This window comes from Boleophthalmus pectinirostris, unplaced genomic scaffold (genome assembly GCF_026225935.1).
Source record: "Boleophthalmus pectinirostris isolate CB_2022bp ecotype Guang Dong unplaced genomic scaffold, ASM2622593v1 HiC_scaffold_6, whole genome shotgun sequence".
NCBI lineage: Eukaryota > Metazoa > Chordata > Actinopteri > Gobiiformes > Gobiidae > Boleophthalmus > Boleophthalmus pectinirostris.
The window spans coordinates 9414621-9432722 of record NW_026571447.1 but is presented as its reverse complement, the minus strand read 5'-3'; the positions used below and the strand labels follow the sequence as shown (position 1 = coordinate 9432722).

At 39.2% G+C, this 18102-nt stretch overlaps 1 protein-coding gene across 2 annotated transcripts in view; it reads right to left on the bottom strand.

Moving 5' to 3' along the window:
- Positions 1-18102, bottom strand: part of mef2d (myocyte enhancer factor 2d) — a 270090-nt gene that overhangs the window by 181819 nt on the left and 70169 nt on the right. For both annotated transcript variants that reach the window (XM_055163740.1, XM_055163741.1), the window contains exon 2: positions 6361-6446. The gene's annotated coding sequence lies outside the window, so the exon portion shown is untranslated. The remainder of the gene's footprint in view (positions 1-6360; positions 6447-18102) is intronic.

Below are 18102 nucleotides of genomic sequence, written 5' to 3'. Positions count from 1 at the left end.
GGTTTAGATGGAGGTCAGGGGGCTACACAACTCTAACTCTGTTTTTGAAAGAAAGAAAGAAACTTATGCTCCCACTTCATAATTATTTGTTATTTGCTTTAAAAACTGGACATATTAATCTTGACCTAGTTAAATTTTTGCTTATCTTCATGGAGAGCAATGAGTTCAGTGCTTTACTGTGGGAGATTCCAGGCAAAGCAATGACAGCTCCATGGAGGCAAGCAGATGGCCAACCCTGCACAAGAAAAGTTACACAGTGCACCTTTAACCATAAACCAGGCCAACAAATCTGCAATCTGACAGCGAATTCCATCATAGACCTTCCTTTTTCACCTCAGTTTTAAAGTGTTGGGAGTTTTGACACTCAAGATATATATATTTTCTGCATTTTACTTAAAAAAAAAATCAAAAGGCGCAGCACTTATAAGCGGGTACATGTAGGACAATTAGCAGCCAATGGACACACAAAAGAACAACCACTAATAACAAACAACAGCCATCAAAAATGTAAGACAGCTCAAAAAAAAGAGAAAAAACTCAAAAGGTTCTACTTTAGCACGAGCTTAGAAGAGTGAAGTAACAGATGACTAATACATTAGTTTTAAATTATCACTTAAAACACTCAAACTTTGCCAATTTACACTTATCTCACACATTATCTCACACCAAAATGAGCAGTTTTTGTGTTATGACAGCGGAGCCGCACCGTTACACAACTCAATACTGTATACATAGTCATAATATCCCTCACTATTTTGTCTTAAAGGTGCAATGTGGGACTTTTTGGTTGCAGGTCCGTCACATGCTTGTTTCTATGGATATGTCATTGCTCTGCCTGGAATGTTCCACAATATGACATTAAACAACTCTACTTTACATTTATTAAATAACAGATGGTTGTGTAACTTAAAAATACCTCGAAAAACAGGCTTTCTGACTGTGAACGGGGTCGCCTCTCCACAGATCTGACCTGTAACTCCGCCTGGTTTGGCCTCCATGAAAGTAAAAAGATTTAATGCCATACTGTGAAACATTTCAGTCAAATCAATAACCTCTCCATGAAGAAAAGTGCCACAAAAGTTACACAATACACCTGTAAGAAACACAAACAAGAAACACAAGCAAAAGGCTAATTATCTAACAAGCCAGTATACTCCAAATTAGAGACGGGCATTCGATGAAATTTTCTTAATCGATCGTCGGGAAGAATTAACGATGGATTATCGATTAATCATTAACGTTTTTATATTAAAATGATCATCATTATTATTACTATCTGCACTACTAATCTGCATAAATAAATTCAACTTTACGACATATAAACCGTAACGACTCTAGAGCCACATCAGCTGTTTGACATTATAATGTGTTTAATTCAGTTTTGCGCAACTCTCACAGAAACGAAAATTAAAACCGCATCGCTAATTTGCGTAAACTAAGCGAAGATAAAACTACAGCTCTTGTGTCGCTGATGCGGTCAATTTCTGTTGGATTCAAAGACATGATTCAGTGGAATACAGGTTAGTGTGACCATATTTGCGTTTGTCAAAACCAGGACACCGTACGGGGGGTGGGAGGTGGGGACTCGTCATCGACATTGCGCGACTCTCACCTGGCAAAGCTTTTTCCCACTGGACACCGAAACATATGTGCTGCTTTGTACACTGTGCACAAGGACTCCCACTTGTCCCGAACGCAACGGAAAGCGTAAATACGCATTTGCGCTTCGGTACGTTGCAGACTGACCGACTGTTTGTGTCTCGCTCCTTCTGAGTGCAGAGAGCTTCATGTACAGACCCCTGTTTGGTCACGCTACACACAACAACCTGCATTCGGTTTGTCGATTAAAATGAACGTAATCGATGAAATTCTTAATGATCAATTATCAATTAATCGACTAGTCATGCCCATCCCTACTCCAAATAAAGTTTCGGCATTACAATTTTTAATTCAAATGCAATGTTATATATGGTGTTATGTTATTATGTCATCTGAAATCTAACATAAAAATATGAGAGTCTTGGGCTGGTAACCTTTAAAATGTACCACTGCAATACTAGCAAAATCAAAGGTTTTACAAAAATCTAAACATTTTAAAGCAACACAAAGACACAGGATGTAATTTTTTTGCCAAAAATTTGACCAAAATCAAAGTGTGTGTTTATTGCACTGAAAAACATTTACCCCTTACTCTGAGCAGGCTTGCATCTCCACAAACCTGACTCTAAATTTGCTCGGAGAAGAGCCTGCGTATGCTTGTTGCCATGGAAATGTTGTCCCTTTAAGCTACAACGTTTCACAGTATGGCATAAAACTTATCTATCTTCATGAATGTTCCTAGACATGATTTTGACCATATTTCCATGCAGGTGACATGCCCCAACCAGAAAGTTACACATTGTGCCTTTAAGATGCCTGGAAGGTTATAGGCAATCACTACTGAAAGTTTCTAGGCAAGATCTAAGCAAGGAATAGTATTTATGTAAACGTATTCACTTTTTTGTCATGTTATGTAGTGAATAATACAAGACAAGGTACTGAAAAAGTATAGTTCCAGTACAGGTACAGAAAACTACATGTCATTTAAGTTGTAGTATTGTAAAAAATTAAATATAACCAGCCTTAATATACTGTCACTGTACCCCAAGTCTAATCCAAGAGAACATATCAACTAGAGCTGTCAAAACTATCACGTTATTAACAAGTTAACGCAAAACTATTTTAACCCTAACCCTGTCAGGTGCACCGATGTTATTCTTACGAACTACAAACTCTGCTCCAACATATACGGCGAATCCGTGCTGACCTTTGATAAGGACTGTGACTGATACAGAAGTTTTATAAGCTTTCTTCTGGCTGTTCTCACTGTTACGAGCTGTTGTTATATCCACAAACTCACAGGAGCGCGTATCACAGCAGGACTCATATCTGTCTCATGTATTTCTGTCGCTGGACTTATTTTCTCTACTAAAAGCTTAAATTCTGCTGCACGACATGTAAACAAACAACGCCGCATGATGACGTCATCTCCCTAAGTACATCAGCCGATGGGGTGGACAAACACGGTCGCAGACACAATTGCAATTAAACATTTTGATAATAGGGATGTAACAATAACCAAAATATTGTGATATTATATCATCAAAGTTCTCACAATAATATCGTGGACCATCACAATATATCGAATTACAAGTCTCTTTGCTTAAATGAAGAGTTATGGTGCAGCAAGAGCTAAAAAAAGACAGAGGGAACTACATAGACCATGATCCTTTGTTCCATTTCAATGTAAACTACATGAAGAAATAACAGTTCTAAGCACTTTAAAGTCTTAGCTCTTTAGACTAAGTCTTGCTGATGCATTTTAAGAAGAAAAAGTAGCATACTGACAGTTTTGTTAGTCTCCACAAAACATCGCATTAAATATTGTTCTGTGAAATGCATATCGTGAAAATATCGTACCGAGAGATTTGGATATTGTTACATCCCTAATCTTGAGCCCCCGCCAAGCCTTACCATAATATCACAATAAATATCACACCGCGAGGTTCCTACTGTGACGATATCGTATCGTGAGACTTCGATATCGTTACACCCCTAGTTGATAAGAGTATTAAAATGATTATTCAAGGGACAAAAATGTGAGATTTATGTGTGATTAATCGCAAGTTAACTATGAAATTCATGAGATTAATTGAAATTAAACATTTTAATCGATCGATAGCACTAATATCAACACAGGAACTATAGAAATTATGATGTAATTTGAAGCTTTGCATAAAATGAGAATAGTTTGATCAGTTCATCAGTTCTTCCACAGCGCTCTGCTCCTCTGCACGTGAGCGTAGAAAACGTCCCTATGGATCAGGAGCTGGTGGCAGAGAGGAGACAGCTGTCCACATGCCTTTTGTTTCACCGTACGCCCCCTCCTCCCCCTCCCCCCCTCCTCCTCCTCACCGACCCTCCTCCCCCTCCCCACCGGTCCGAAGAGCATGCACCAACTCGGGCGCTCGCATGTTCAGCTGTCGGGGTTCACGCTCTCCTGTCTCGTGCCAGCGGGCCTTTCTCCTCCCCCTCCTCGTCGTTCTTTCCGTTCTCTCTCGGCTTTCCCTTATTCCTCTTCTACTCTCTTCTTTTTTTCTGTCTCCTCTCGTTCTCGTCCTGTTTCCTTCTTTTCTCCTGTCCTCCATCTCTCCTGCTACTACTCTCCCTCCCTTTCTTTCTTCTTTCTTTTCTCCTCCTTCTCCTTCTTCATGCCTCGCTTTTCTCTTCTCCTTGTCCTCTTTACCTTCTTTCTTCCTAGAGATGCTCCAATCCGGCTTTTTCAGTTCCAATACGACAGTGTTTCCCAAATTTTTTTCTAGAGACGCATGTTTTAAAAGTCACAAATCATCAATAGACATTATTCGTAATTCACAAAATAAATTCGTGACCGTTATTGAACATTAATGAGGATATTTTATTGTTCACTGAGTGATCGTGTCTCTCTGAACTATTAGTATTACCGTATTTTTCAGACTATAAGGCGCAATATCAGTAATGTTGAATTCTCTCATCTATTTTCATACGTAAGGCGCAACGGGTTATAAGGCGAAACAAACGGACGACACTTGAGACTTGAGACTTTTTTATTTCCTATGAGAAGGACTCAAATATACACTGAGTAATAATGTGTTTAATGCAGCTTTGCGCACATTTGTTTATGTTTTAAAGAAACAAAACTTAAAACCACATGGCTCATTTGCATAAACTATAATATCTCACTCCTTGTGCACTGATGTGGATCAGGCTTCTGTCGGACTAAAGGAGACGACTCAGTGGAATATGTGTGAAAATCAGTTTGAGGTCAGAAAGCACAACCAGGATTAATACATTTGGAGCACCGGATTATAAGGCGCACTGTCGATTTTCCAGAATATTAAGAGTGTTTTATTGTCCAAAAAATACAGTACTCAAGTTTTAAACAAGGAAAAACAGTAATCAGTGTTTCCCACAGAAAATGTGTTAGGCAAGGCGGCGCTGGTGAAAAAGTGAAGAGCGGGGAGTGCGTGGAGATGTATGTATATGTATATCTCAGACCTACATGCAGATCGTGACAAGGCGACCAAAAAATAATAATCTCTTGCGATCCACCTGAGGATCATGACCCAGTCTTTGGGAAACAATGCTCTACCATACATTATATTAACTGATATAAACCCATACCAGCGTAGGGACAGTAAATGTCGCTTCAAAAACAAAGTGAACTTCTTACACAAGAGATCCACTTGTGTTATGTAACTGTTATTTATCTTTCAAATGACAACTGAAGAAGTTCATATGAAGAAAAGTTCAAACCTTATGAGACGTTCAGGCACAGTCTGTAAATAAAGCTCTTCTTATTAAAACTAATTAAAGGTCAAACGGGATATTGGCTCAACCGATATCACGGAACCGATACTCGATCCAGCAAGATTTTTTGTATCAGCGCAAATATTCAATACTAGTATCAGTATCAGTGCATCCCTTTTGTACTCTCTCTCTCCTCTTCTTCTCAGCCTCTACTTTCTGTTCTCTCTTTTCTCTTATTCTCCCTCTCTTCCCTTATTTTCTCTCCTTTCCTCTCCTCTCTCCTTTTCCTCCTCACTCCATTCTCTTCTCTTTCTTCCTCTCATCCTCCTCCTTTCTTTCTTTTCTGTCCTCCCCTTTCCTCGCTTGTCCTTTTCTTTCTTTCTTCCTTTCTCTCCTTTATTTTTTTCCTCCTCTTCTCCCCCTCTCCTCCTCTTTTTTCCTCTCTCCTCCTCCTTCCCTTTCCCTTGTCTTTCTTTCCTCCTCTCCTTCTCTTGTTTCTTCTCTGCTACATTTCTTTTGTTCTTCTTCCTCCTTCCCTTCTCTCCACCTTCTTTATTCTTCACTCCCTTTTGTCCTCTTCCTCCACCTTTACTTCTTTCTTTTCTGTCCTCCTCCTTCCTCTTCTTTCCTTCTTCTCTCTCCTTTATTTCTTTCCTCCTCTCTCCTCCGTCTTCCCTTCTTTTCTCTGCTCCTCTTCTTCCTCCCCCTTTGCTTCTCTCCACCTTCTTTTCTTTCTCCACTCCCTTTTGTCCTCTTCCACCTCCTTTACTTCTTTCTTTTCTGTCCTCCTCTTTCCTTTTCTTTCCTTGTTCTCTCTCCTTTATTTCTTTCCTCCTTTCCTCCCTTCTCCTCCATCTCCCCTTCTTTTCTCTGCTTATCTTCTTCCTCCTCCTTTGCTTCTCTCCACCTTGTTTTCTTTCTCCTCTCCCTTTTGTCCTCTTCCTCCTCCTTTCCTTATTCCATCCTCTCCTCCCCCTCTCCCTTCTTTCCTCCTCTCCTCTCCTCTCGTCTCCTCCGTTCCGTGGTACTTACAGACTTCAGACGTGTGCTGTTGGAGAGGGCATGTTTCTCGTCTTTTTCACTCCGATGAAGACCTCAGCTCTCAGTCCACAACATGTCTGCGGAACAAAAACACCGACTCGTTAGAAATAAAACAAAACAAAATAAAAGGATAATTAAAAAGGAACTGTATGTAACATTTTCATTTTCAAACCGTCTTCATAAATACATGTTCAAATCATCAAATCAAACATACTGTAGCTTTTCCTGGTAACAATTGTAACGCTGATTTATTCTTGATCACATAAACACTGGACATGATGGTTCAGTTGTTTATGTTGTAATTTGGTGTTTTGGTTCAAGGCAATTATCCAATCAGGAAGCAGAATGAGCCTCACATGAGCGTCTCGTTTGGGTTGCCAGATTAATCCATGTGTCATTCGTTCATTCGTTTTTCAATATAAAACTGTTTTCTTCATTATTTGGCTCCAAAAGTAAAATGAAAAAAACGGATAACGGTTTGTTTTTTCAGTTTTTGATTTTGTGTTTAAATGGTTAATGGAAAAAAACGGATAATGGCTGTTTCCAGGACTAAAACAAGGACTAAACCAGGTCCGGGACCAGACCAGAACCAGACTGGGACTGAGACCACAACTTAGACCGGGAACAGGGCAAGGACTGGGACCAGGACTGAGACCAGGACCAAACAGGGACTGAGACTGAGACCAGACCGAGACAGAAACCAGGACTAAAACTAGTTTAGTCCTGCTTTAGTCCTGTTTTAGTCCTGGCTTAGTCCTGTTTTAGTCCTGGTATAGTCCTGTTTTAGTCCTGGTTCAGTCCGTATGCGGTGCAAAAGTTAAGCATCACGGTTTAAGTCACGGAAACGGCCGTTATCCGTTTTTTCCATTATTCATTTAAACACAAAATCGAAAACTTGAAAAAACGAATCGTTATCTGTGTTTTGTTTTTTTTTTCATTTTGGTTTTGGAGACAAATAATGAATAAAATACTTGTTTTTTCGTTTTCTTATTTTTGATTTTATATTGAAAAATGAATGAGCAAATGATACACAGATTCAGATTCAATATTGAAATCCAGTTGGTTTAAACCAGGGGTCATCAAACTAAGGCCCGTGTGCCAACTCCACACCCTCTAACCCTAACTTTGCTGTCGAATTTGCAAATTAGCTTCCAAATTTTTGTCACCTGGCAAGCTCAAAATCAAACTGTAGTGTAGTTATGGTGAGTGTTAAAGTACAAAAAGTTGACAGAGAGTGCCGGGTTTTCATAGAACAGTGGACGACCAATTATTTTTTTGTTCAGTGTAAGGACCGTGCAGTTTATCTGATATGTATGTTTTGTTGTTTTGATGTTTATTTGAATTCATGTATCCTACTGTGTGCCCTACTGTGCCTGTCTTTTGTTGTTGTAACTATGAGGACCGCCCTCGAAAACGAGATGGAGAGACATCTCAAGGGGCTTATCCTCCAAACAAATAAATGCAAAATTCAAATGTAAAGAAAGTGTGGTGGTTTACAAAGAATATAATCTGCGTCGTCAGGGTCGTACAATTCTGTTCAACGGACGACTCGACCCTGAACCCCGTCACAGGAGCAATAATGTGATGTGATGTGAAAAATGAACAACAAAGACATATGTAAAAACAGAGGAATTACACATTACAATAAGAAAAAAAAGTTAAATTATGTATATTATTTAAACCTTGAGAGCGAAGGAAATATTCACTTACTTCAACAAATAGAAAGTTTCAAAAAATAAACTGTAGTAGTTACTTAAAGGTGTAACTTTTTGGTTGGTGTTTCATCACCTGCTTGTTTCTATGGATATGTCATTGCTCTGTCTAGAATGTTCCACAGTGTGATATTAAACAGCTCTACCTTACATTTGTTCAATTACAGGTGGTTTTATAGCTGAAAAATGCCTAGAAAAACAGGCATTGTGACTTTAAGCGGGGTCGCCTCTCCACAGATCTGACCTGTAACTTGGTCTGGTTTGGTCTCCATGCAGATAGAAGAGTTTAATACCATACTTTGAAACATTCTAGACAAAAAATAACATCTCCATGAGGAAAAACATTTCACAGACCTTCCACCAGAAAAGTTACACAATGCAACTTAACAAATGGAAAGTTTCAAAAAAATAAAATGTAGTAGTTATTTAAAGAAAATAAAATGAGGATAAGGGGAAAAGCAGATTCAAAGCTGAAAGGCGTTCTTATCATTCTGGGACGAAAAATTGTAAGATAAGATAAAACACAAACAGCATTTTCTTGCTTCTGAAAGAAAATAAAACAAATTCAACAAATAAAATCTAAAAAAGTTGTAAAATAAAATGAAAAATATGCAAAATACACTACAGCCATATTTTTTTTCATATTGGCGTGATATAGATTACTCATATCCAAAACAGTCAAAATTTGGTTCTGAAAGTGTATCCATGTGGATTGATACCAAATTCTTTCTTTTTTTTTCTTTTTTTTTTAAGAATTCATCTGGTGCAGGATTCTTTTCACAGCCCAGATTGCGGCCTGACTTGCCAGTTGTAGACGCTTTAAATTTTAAGAAACTGAAAAAGATACAAATTTTTGGCCCAGTTGGTACAAGGACATTGGTAACCTCGAGTCTGATGAAAATCCAAATGATCAAGTGGGAAATTTTTGTTTATTTTTGGTCAATTTAACAAAACCATAATTTGATAAATGGTTTTAAAGGCGCTGTATCAGATTTTTACTGTCTTAAAAAAGTAAAAAAAACAGAACTAGTTCATTTTAAAGACCTAGAAGAATTGCTTATGCTTTCTGGGCATCCTATTCACCATGGTAAGTTTATAAGCACTTTTCACAACTTAATGCGAATAACAACTAGCATGCTAACCACTCACTTCCTGACATTCTCACAGTAGAACATTTAGTACCGTATTTTTCTGACTATGGCGCACCGGATTATAAGGCACATTAAAGCAAAACAAACGGACAACACTTGAGACTGATCCTTTAGCCCAGGCGTCCACGATCCATTGGCAGATTATGGCGTAACTCATCCAGTGTTGCCTCTCTGTCTTTGTGAATGTGTATTATGAATGTGAACGTCGGTGTATAATTTAAGTTCTTTTTTTTATGTTTAATGCAGCTTTGTGCACATTTAGTTTTACAGAGATTAAAACCACATGGCTCATTTGCAAGTGAAAAAACTCCGACAATCCAAGTGGTGCGGCTTCACAATTGACCAAAGATGTACATTTTGACAGATTTTGAGTGCGGATACCGTATAAAATCGGTTTGAGGTCAGTAAGCACAGCCTGAACTAATACATAAGGCGCACCTGATTATTAGCCTGATTCATTAGCCGGTTTCACTTCGCAGAAACCTTGCAGTGTTAGAATACCTTTGCTCAACGGTAGGTGGGTACTTTTTTTCATTTAACTAATCGTTGCTATTTGGTTGTGACGTATGTAATGCACCGCTAACGGGTCTAAAGTGGTATATTAAGCTTTTCTTAAATCCCGTAGGAAGAAGGGCAATAACATCTTTCCCCTTGATAAAATTCACCAAACATTCTCTTTGTTCCAGCTTTAAATCCTTGATCTCGGGAATCGTTGCCAACACAGAATGTATGGCTCTTCACTGATTGGACTTGCATTTCCGGCATTTTTGCAAACCGTCTAGTGCATTCCGATTCCTGACCTAGTCACTGGAGAGAAATTAAATTGAGCGGAGGCACTAGGTGGTGCAGCCTGGCTTCCAGATGATAAGGCACACTGTTAAAGGATTTTAAGTGCGCCTTATAGTCCAAAAAATACGGTAATTAGATGCAGACAGGACACGGATCAAGCGGATCAAGAGGCTGATTGTTCCATTGCTTCATTGGTGTTATGTCACAAAACAGGAAGCACTCCACTGTGTTTTTATACTCCATACACCTTCATTAGAATCATTTCAGACCTGGAATTGCCAGTCACTACTAAAACAAAGGTAAAAGGTAGCTGTTAATGTGAAAACTACAGTTTCGTGACATCAGAAGGTGGAGATGTAGACAAACTAATAACAAAGAGTTACTCAAACATGTGTGAAAGAAACAAAACACAACTCCAGGTGTGTTTTAGATGAAGTATCAACATTCTAACATGGCTTAAAGCTCACAAGAATCCATAAGTCAACTTTTGGATATGCATATCTACTAAAAAAAACAAAAACAAAACAATATTGCACCATCTCTATGCACAACAGACTAAATACTGGAAATTCAGAGTTAGCATTTTTACAGGGTAACACTCACAAGCAAATTTTTAAAAATATATGAGATTTTCACCAGTATTCCAAAAAGTTCCCGCACAAGCTCGGTGATGAGACAGCATTAGCATCCCCTAATTGTGCCGATGGGAAATACAACCTTCTCCGAGTTTCATTAGCTCGTAACTTTTATGCAAAACTGTCAGCTCCTCTAATGCTGCTACAGTGACTTCCCCTCTTCCCAAGCCATGCCTCTACGTCGCCGACCTTTCGCGACCTTGAGATCTCCGAAGGGGCCAGGGGGGAGAGAGGGGGATTGTGGGAAACGGAGGCCGGGGGAGTCTGCTAAACACTTGTGTCATTGAGTTTCCACACCGCCTCTGCCCGGGCATGTATGTATGTGTAGTATGGTCAGGACGCACGGCTATGCCCGCAACGCCCAGCACGCCGGGGGTTAACTGCGGGACCCGGCATTCCAGAGGCCAATTCCTCTCTCAAAGTCGTAACTCATATGGCGGACAGAGGGTGGAACAGTTCGCCTATCTGTAATCGGCGCAGGCTAAAGAAAATATACAGGACGACTAATGGCAACAAACTATGCGCCTTAATACTGTGGAGCCAATTACTTGTACAACAAACACCAGAGTCTTATCTCCCTCCCTTCTGCCAGGGTTAGTCCCATTTGTTTTATCTGAGCGCGACTGCCCGGGGCCCCAACTGTTCCACAATCTACGAAGATGTAAAAGATGTAGGTACAAATAATTACACTGCTAGTCTTTGCCATTATGAGAACAAGTAACTAAATGTTTTGTTTAAAGCCGCACTATGGAACTGTTTGGGCAAAAGATTGGATTGGTTAATATAACATCTCCAGCTGCTTGTCTCCGAGGAAATGCTCCACGGGTAATGAAATAAACTATGGAGTATGGCAGAAAGCATATCCAACTGCATAGAGACTGTTCAGAAGTATGGCTTTAACTTTCTTTTCATGGAGTCATTCCCTCTCCAGAAATGTACATGAAGCCACAAAACTTTAGCAATGCAGTCAACACAGTTACGGACGGGCGATATACTGGTCCAAATATCAGTACTGGCCGACTGTCGATATTCCATACAGACATTTTCCAGAACTGCCCCACTGGGATGCAACAATAACCGAAATATCATTGATATCGTATCGTCAAAGTTCTCACAATAATATCGTGGACCATCATAATATATCGCATTACAAGTCGCTTTGCTTAAATTAAGAGTTATGATAGCTAAAAAGACAGAGGGAACTACATAGACCATGATCCTTTGCTCCATTTCAGTGCAGACTACAATAAAAAAGAACAGTTCTAAGCACTTTTAAGTCTTAGTTCTTTAGATTAAGTCTTGTCAATGCATTTTAAGAGGAAAAAGTAGCATATTAGCCTCCACTAAATATCGCAATAAATATCGTACTGTGAGAGGTATATCCTGAACGATATGTACAGAGAGATTTGAATAGTGTTACTAGGGCTGGGTATCATTCAGAAGTTGCTGATACGATACATACCTCGATACATAGACCACAATACGATACATATCTCGATACAGTGAGTTTACGATTCAATACGATTCAATACAATATATTTCAAATCGAATCGATCAAACTTAATATGAAACACAAATATTTTAATCATCAAAACAGTGAGTATGTCAATTGTGTCGCATAAACGAGTTTCCTTCATCTGAATAAACAAAAAAACTGTAGCACTGTAACAAAAAAATTTTGTAGAATAAACCAAAAAAATAGTCTTGGCGATATATTGATACAGCAGCCCACGATACTGATACTGTATCATCACATTACATGATACGATATATCGATATTTCAATATTTTTGCACACCCCTAATTGTTACATTCCAAATCATAAGCCTCCCCACCATATCCTGAGCTTTCCCATGATATCGCAATAAATATTGTACCAAGGGGTTCATACCATGATGATATCGTATCATAAGACTTGGATATTATTACACCCCTACTGCCTCATTCATTCTCATTGAAAGCGAATGGAAAATCGCGGAACGTCACAGAGACTACTTTTATCTACTTGGTTGAAGCATCACAACGGAGGAACAACCTGGCTAAAAAAATAATCTTTGTTACATCCAGTTGAGTGAAAAATATCTTCCATGTCCATAAATGCACAAAGCGCTTCCCTCTTGCAAGTTTTTCACAAACAAAATAGTCTGTATTGACACTAAAATCAGCTGAAGTACGTCTGTGAGTGTCTCTATGTTTGTTTTGATTCTCTTGAGTGCTTCGACTCCTCTCAGTCTCTCAGACCTACGTTGTTCTTGGTTTACATCGTCTTGCCCACAACCCTTCCAAGATGCCAAGTAGGTCTGAATGATTTGGGAAAAAAATATTTGGAAACGGACTTTTCTGACAAGCGTCGCAATTTGTGATGAGATAAATTTATGTTTTAATAAGGATTCAGTTCAAACGCATTAACAAAAATACTGAAATATGAACTGACAAACGAATCCAAGCATCACATTTCAGAACATTACACATTTAAACTACAACTTTTATTTGTGGAGGAAATGATTGCACTTTGCTGATTGCGTCCGTTCAAGAACCGATTTCGATTGCGATTCATCTTGTAGCTCTAGTGCCAAGATACTTCAGTGCACACTCTACAGTTGGCTGCCTTCACCGTCTTCTTTCAACATAAATACACTCGCCTCTGGGTACGCTCTTTATCTCCGGCTCGGGTTAGGAAGAATAGCTGTTTGTACCTCCCCCTCCGCCGCACGCTCTGTTCTGATCCTCTCCACATGCATCTGTTGGTGGTTGGTTGATTCGCGGTTTTGGCCGGGGCTCAGGTTTTTGGAGGAGCGGAGGTAGCAGCCGTATACAATACATCCCCAGTTTAGGCAAAGGGCCAGGGCTGCGTGTAGAGCAAGAGGGGCCCCGCGGTGGTGCTGTCAGGAGAACAATCCGCGCTGGGGTTTGAAAGAAGGGATGAGTTATCTGCGAGAGGTGGTGCATTCGCGGAGGTATCGGGAATATTATGTAAAAAGGTTGTGATTTGGTAAGAGAAGTGGCAAGCCTTGGTAGAAGTTAGATGGGAGACTGCAGGCTATAACAGGTGTCACAGTTCTAGTGGTAACTGTTGATGTGTCCTTAGGCAAGACACTTCACCCACATTGTCTAGTATGAATGTGGTGTGTGTGAGTTTTTGGGACCGATGACGCAAATTGTGCAAACTTGTGAACGCACTCTGAAACTGCACAGCTCAACAACCTGCTTTGTACTGTTTTCAAAAGTCACGCTTCTGTGACAAAATGCTGAAAATGTAATGGCCTATAGCAAGTTTTTAAATATGCTAAAGATGTACTATGTAACTTTTCTAGTTGGAGACACTAGTTTGGCTTCATAGAGGGTTCAAAAATGATTTTTCAGGTCAGAATTAGGACTAAACTAGGACTAGGACTACACACAAATAGTGGGAATTAAATTGTGTGTAAATTCTGCAAATATTTGAATTGCATATGAATCGACGCACAACAGGTTACAAGCCAGATTTGTGGAGAGGCAATCCCAGTAAGAATGCATGTTCTTATGATATATTTGAGTAGTTAGCTATAAAGACAGAGGGAATGACATAAACCATGATCCTTTTCATTCCATTTCCATTTTAGTGTAGACTACTTTTAAGTCTATTTTAAGTCTTAGTTCTTTGGATTAAGTCATTAAGGCATTTTAAGAGGAAAAAGTAGCATATTAGCCTCCACAAAATATCAAAATAAATATTGTATCATGAGATGTATATTGTGAAAATATAGTACAAAGAGATTTGGATATTGTTACATCCCTAACCATATCGTGAGCGTTCCCACTATATCGCAATAAATATGGTACCGTGAGGTTCATACCGTGATGATATCTTATTGTGAGACTTGGATATCGTTACACCCCTACTGCCCCATTATCTCAGAGGCTCTCTCATTGAAAGCGAACGGGAAAATGCGGCATGTCATGAAGACTATTATCTACTTGGCTGAAGCATCACAACAGAGGAACAACCTTTTGTAGCTTATGTATAGTTACAAAAGACTGCATATGAATCATGCACAACAGGTTACAAGCCAGACTTGTGGAGAGGCCTAATAAGAATGCATGTTCTTAAATATATTTAAGTACAAGGAAGATGTGTGTTTAGGGTTATGTTTTACTTCCTTCTTCCTTGTAAACCTTGAAAGAACACTAATCAAATAACTGAACTGATAAAATGACGTCTCTGTTGTTGTTTTGGTGTTGACACATTCTAAGTATTCAACTAACAAAAACAACTCAATTTAATGCTAATTCTTTCATTTTGATTCAGATCTCCATAGCACAAGCAAGATTGAGACTATGAAAAAGCTGAATTTGAGAGAAAGGAGATCAGCCCCAAATTAGGGACAATAACCGAAATATCGTGATATCGTATCATCAAAAGTCTCACAATAATCACGTGGGCTGTCACAAAATATCGAATTACAAGTTCCTTTGCTTAAATGCATTGTTTTATAGTAACTGCAACTTATGAACAGTGGAAACTACATATCCCATGATTCATTTCAGTGCAAACAACATGAAGAGATATGTTTTTTACTTGAATTCTTGGGATCATGATGGAAATAATTCACACCAAAATCTTGTCAAGGTATTTTAAAAGCAAAAAAGTGTCCTATCTACTATTATATCAGCCTCTACAAAATATCGCAATAAATATCAGATTCATGTAGTGATACTGTACAAAGAGAGTTAGATATTGTTATGGCCCTACCCCAAATCCATTTCAGTAATACTATTCAAATGTTGTATTGTACATTACCTGACTTATCCAGCTGTTGTCACACCACAAAAGAGAAAGTGAGGAGGATTTGTCCAACACTGGCTTATTTGGTGTTCCGTCATTGTAGCAAACGGCTATTAGCTTTGTGAATACATATGATATGCTTTCAAGGCTTCGTCAGTGAATACTCGGATTATGTAAATCTGGGCCCTCGTGAGGATGGGCTAAATTACAAAAAAAAGAAGAAAAAAATTGACAAAGCGCGTCTCCTTCTCTCGGTCTCTTTCTCATGTGTGACCTACATTACACAACCAAATGACGATGTTCAGTCACGCTTCAGACTGCATCAAAGCCCAAGTGTGAAACAAGAATATATATTCTTTGTGCGGTACTGAGAAGTGACTAAATACATGGAGTAATAACTTGTATTTAGAAAACACATTTTGAGTAATTGTATTTTGGTAGTTACCCTTTCATTTGGTGGTAAGGGTCCATATTGTGCTATTTTGTCATCTATGTTATAATATCGTTTTCTTCATCAAAAACATCCTTGTGTTTTTTTTCATTCACACATGTTTAACACACAAACCTGTGTACCATTTTTTTCGAACTATAAGTTGCACTTTCATTTTCATTGTTTGGGTGGTAGTGCAACTTATACTCCAGTGCAATTTACATGATAGTTTTCACACTGACAGCAGCGAGAGGGCGCTTTAGGCTTGCGTGCCAGTATCTGCTACTCCATCTACTCCTGTACCACTGTCACTTCACGCTCTACTGCACATGTCTCCAGCAGAAAGAGCCTCTGTTCTGTCTGTATCATGTCAGTCGATTGCACCATTACTTCTGTACCACTGAAAATGTTTAATTTAAGCAAACTTATAAAGATTGAACACAAATGCTCCCAAAAAGAAAATCATATTTTGCAGATTTCAAGCTGCAAGTAGCGAAATCTGCAGCCGAACACGGTAATCGATCAGCAGAAAGAAAGTTTGGAGTGAGCGAGAAACTTGTGACAAATGGAAGAGTGTGCCATGCAATTTTCCTTGAAGGGTGGATGGACAAAGCCTGGACTTCAGTAACAACCAAAACCATCCTGTCGGGATTCAGAAAGGACAGAATAATTCTAACTGGAACTGATGCTGAGTCTGACAACAGCTACACAGAAGAGGAAGTGGTGCTCTGTTTAGCTTCAGAGGTCGTGGAGTTGCTCAGAAGTGACACCAAGGATGAAGAAGTCAATGGATTTAGTGATTTGGAGTGAGATGGAGAGTTTGGTAAACTTGTTCTGTTGTTTATACTATACTTATCTGAATATCTGTTCATCTGTGACGTTAACAGCCTGTTGTTCTCTGTTCTATTGTTATTACTGTAACTTGCCTTTTCAGATGAGATGTAGACAGACTAATAATAGAGAAAAGGATTACTCAAACATGTCTGAATGAAACAAAACACAACTCCAGGTATGCTTTTGAAGAGATAACAACATTCTAACATGACTTAAAGCTCACAAGAGTAAATTTCGCGTAATATAGGACCTGTCTTACTGTGGAACACTCCAGACAAGGCAATAAAATCTCAGTTAAACAAGCTGGTAGCAGACCTTCGAGAAAAAAGTTAGAGTTCACCTTTAAGCCAACCATGACTTGCAGCATCCAGCTCCTCCATTAGCACTATGGTCCAGAATGCTCAATTAGACAGGAACTAAAAGCATGGAGCAGCTTTGATCCGCAGAGGGAGCAGATGTCCCCAAGAGCCTGGAGACCAAGTCCAGCCCAATTCACAGTCCATTCACACCACACCATACCACTGACAACACAACATTATGCACAGGATTACACTTCCATCACAGGCTAACAATAGGCCCGCTGCTACGTTTTCCACCAAGGATTAATACACCAGGAATGTACACAATGTCACTTTTATGCTGGTGGAGAAGAGTTCATCACCTAGGTTTGTCTGAAATGTTCCACAGAGTAGCTTTGAATTTTACTTCATGGAGATAATCAGGTTGTGTTGTTACGATACCAAAAGACAGGAATGAATGAATGCTCAATATTGATTCCGATATCCATGATGATATTAAAAAGACAATAGAACTCATAGTAGTTTCTTTTTTATTTCCATGTGGCCTTATATCGGTGTAATTCCTCAGTTGTCCAGGTAGATTCCATAGGAGTTCAATGATATATGGTCACATTTTTCTATAACACTTTTCCACCTTCAAGGCACTCAAAGCGCTTTTATATACTGTACTATAGAGCGTGGAAACCCAACCCAAGTCCGATGACGGGTTTGGACAAATATTTCGAACTTATGTTTAGGCTCAGTTTGGACTCGGTCGCATCAGTGCATCGGCTGTTTCCTGTCTGCAGTAAAACCACTCGCTTTGAGACTCTTAAGCATTCAAAAGCTCAGAGTACTGCACTTCTAGTTTAGCAACAAGTCAAAACTGTGTTGTTCTTATTTGTGAAATGTGGTGCAATACTTCAGATATGTGATTTGTAAAGCATAAAAGATTGGCGATAAAGTGCACAGGAAGTAGAGTCACTATCGCGAATCTGTAGCTTCACCTCAATCCGTGCGCTGTGTGGATGTAAACAGACACACGTGAGGAACTACTCTGGCCTTTTTCCTTTTAAAGAACGCCTCAAATTGGATTCACTGCGATGTTTTGTGGACTGGAGATCATTATTTTTGGAGGAC